Below are 3,154 nucleotides of genomic sequence, written 5' to 3' on the forward strand. Positions count from 1 at the left end.
GCCTTCGTCTTGGGTCATGATCTCAGGGTCCTGGGATCGAGCCCCGCATCGGGCTCCCTGCTCAGCGGGGACTCTGCTTCTCCCTCTTCCTCTGCCCCTCCCCCTGTTTGTTAGCGCTTTCTCTCTTCCTCAAATAAATAAATAAAATCTTTAAAAAATTTAGATGTTGTATTCACATTTAAAAATAATTTTATGTTGTATAATTCTTTTTATTGTGGTAAAGAACACATAACATTAAATTTACCATCTTAACCATTTTGAAGTATACTGTTCAGTAGTGTTAAGTATATTCACGTAACTGAGCAACAGATCTCTAGGACTTTTTAATTTTGCAAAGCTGAAATTCTATACCCACTAAACACTTGCTCCCCTCCCCACACCCTCTACAATCACCTTTCTACTTCCTATTCCTACAAATTAGCAACTTTAGACACCTCATATAAATGGAATCATACAGTAATTGCCCTTTTGTGTCTGGCTTATTTCACTTAGCATAATGTCCTTAAGGTTTATCCACATTGTAACAAAAGTGAGAATTTCAGGAAGTGCTACTATTTGTAGCAGGCATGATGGCTTCAAGGTTATTCTGCAGAATTAGATCACTGGCCACGCAGGCCCTCAGGGCCTGCCATCCCAAGTGAGTTGCTGCAGTGTGCTCATGGCCTCTGAAGGTGGTGTTCTTACTGCTGACCAGCAGGCTACTGGGCTGAAGAGGGAGGTCATGATGGCTGCATGGAAGGGACTGGACCAATATTATATGCTAGGCCCAAAGGCAGCTTTGGCACCAAGGAAGATTTGAATTTAGTCCCATCTATCACCAACAAGTGAATAGCGGGCTGCATCTGTGAAGAGGACAATAGTGCCGTCATCTGGTTCTGGCTGCACAAAGGTGAGACCCAGCGATGCCCTAGCTGTGGAATGCATTATAAGCTGTTGCCCCACCAGTTGGTCCACTGAGCCTTTGCTCTAACTTATTCAAAATGTGCTGTAAAGTATCTTCTTTCCAATAAAGACTAGCTATTCCATTGGCTCCTTCTCCCATTAAAAGAAAAGTGAGAAATTCTTTCCTTTTTAAGGCTGAATAATATTGTATGCATGCACCACATTTTCCTTATCAATCTGTTGATGGACATTTGGATTGCTTCCACCACCTCTAGATGCTATGAGTAATGCTATGATGAACATGGGTGTGCAAATATCTCTTTGAGATCCTGCTTTGAGTTATTTTGGATTTATACCCAAGTGGGAATTACTGGATCATAAGGTAATTTTATTTTTAATTTTGGGGAACAGAGTTTTTTGTTATTCAACAAAACATTTTTCTTTTTCCAGAACTGGTTTAGATTTCTAAGTTTGTACTACTGCTTAAAAAAGCTTCCATTTTGGATGTTTTTCCTTTTGGTCTTTGTCCCATTATTTTGAACTTTACCTATGGGTATTTAAAGAAACACCTTCTTTTGGATATAGTTCCTCAAATATATCTCCATTTTTCTTTGTTTCTACTTCTTTCTGACTTTATACTTGTTCATTTTTCTGTAATTTGTTATAGTGACAATTCTCCATCTTCATTTGTTTTGATTATTTTCTTTTTAATAAATATCTACAGTCTTTATTCTGTGATGTCTGTATCTTAGGGTTGACCAGGAACTTGTGCCTGCTAAAATGGTGTTTACATAGCTCAGTATTTTCCCCTCCAAAGTGAGGGGGACTCATGTTGATGAATCAATTGGCAATATGCTCAGTAAATTGTGGATTAGTAAATTCTGTTAGTTATTTGAGGCCACTAGTTTCTATCTTTGAGCTCTAGATAAGACTTCAAGTCATCCTGGGCTCTGAGTTTGCATCTGACGTTCACAGGGCCTGTTTCAAACCTCCATCACATTTAGAGACCTGAAGATCCATTCAGAAATTTAAACCCTCCTCTCAGAGTGGAGCACTTCCTGGGTATTGTTAGAATCCAGTGACTTGTGAGATTTGAGATCTTATAGCTAAAAGCTTGTATGATTTATCTCAACACCTGAGAGTCTTAAAGTCTCAAGTTGCCCAAGGATCCAGAAAGCTAGTATGGGGTCAGAATCCTTGAAAGTAATTATCTTTCTTATAAACAATTCTACTAATTGTTGTTTTATTTTGGAATCCATACTCAAATGACACTTGTCAATCTATGCCTTTCATTGCCCAACTCAGTTTTATTGCTCGGTCTTATCCAGTTATTTATGTGATCTGGAAATGCCTGGCAGAATATAAGGAGCATTATGTGCCACAATGTGGGAACAGGGTTTGTCTTGCTGCCCTAAGCCCTGTTCAGAGATCACTAGGATGGGGTACTTGGTGAGGCCTTCCCCCGAGCATGCCTGATGACAGAGTTGCTTCCCTGATTACTGAGTGATACCTCTTTTTTTCCACTGGGACTGGAACCTTCTGTGATGCTCAGCCCATTAGACTGCATATACCCTGATCACCTTGTCAGCTCCCCAACCTGCTGCCACTGTGTATCCCTAGGTCTACAGCACTTGCATCTCAGAGTTTCCATTTCAAACTGATGACCTTTTTTTGTTAACACCTGCCCCACTAGAAGTATTGCCACTACATGGAGACCTGCTAACATACATTCAGCAAAGACGGTCCTTAGCTGCCAACATTGGCCTGACTGGGTCCCAATTCCACTGCCCAGCTCTCCAACCACGCCAAACCTCTGGCTATGGGGGACATAGCTGGTTAATGTTCTAACCAAATTCCCACCTCTTCCTCTTTCCCACACGATGGATAGTTAGGTTCTGTCCTGCATCATAAATGACCTTGCTTTTATAGCCCATGGGCCAAATCTGGCCACTACCTCCTGTTTTGTATGGCCTGCAGGCTATTATCAATTCCTAACTGATTCTACAATTTGATGATTCTACATCTTTTTATGTTTAAGAAAATGAAAGAAGAAAACCATTTTATGATACATGAGAGTTATATAAAATTAGAATTTCAAGTGTCTAAAAATCAAAGTTTTATTGGTACACAGCCACACTCATTTGTTTTTGTACCGTCTATGGTACTTTCACTGTATAATGGCACAACTGAGCAGTTGTAGCAGAGACTGAATGGCCTATAAGCCTCACATATTTACAGCATGGCTCTTTACAAAAAATTCTACTGAATCCTG

At 40.1% G+C, this 3,154-nt stretch overlaps 1 pseudogene; it reads left to right on the plus strand.

The window, feature by feature from the left end:
- The first annotated feature begins 569 nt into the window (after nt 1-569).
- Nucleotides 570-957, plus strand: LOC110579042 (annotated as a pseudogene).
- Nucleotides 958-3,154: the final 2,197 nt, after the last annotated feature.

This window comes from Neomonachus schauinslandi, chromosome 4, assembly GCF_002201575.2.
Source record: "Neomonachus schauinslandi chromosome 4, ASM220157v2, whole genome shotgun sequence".
Taxonomy (NCBI): domain Eukaryota; kingdom Metazoa; phylum Chordata; class Mammalia; order Carnivora; family Phocidae; genus Neomonachus; species Neomonachus schauinslandi.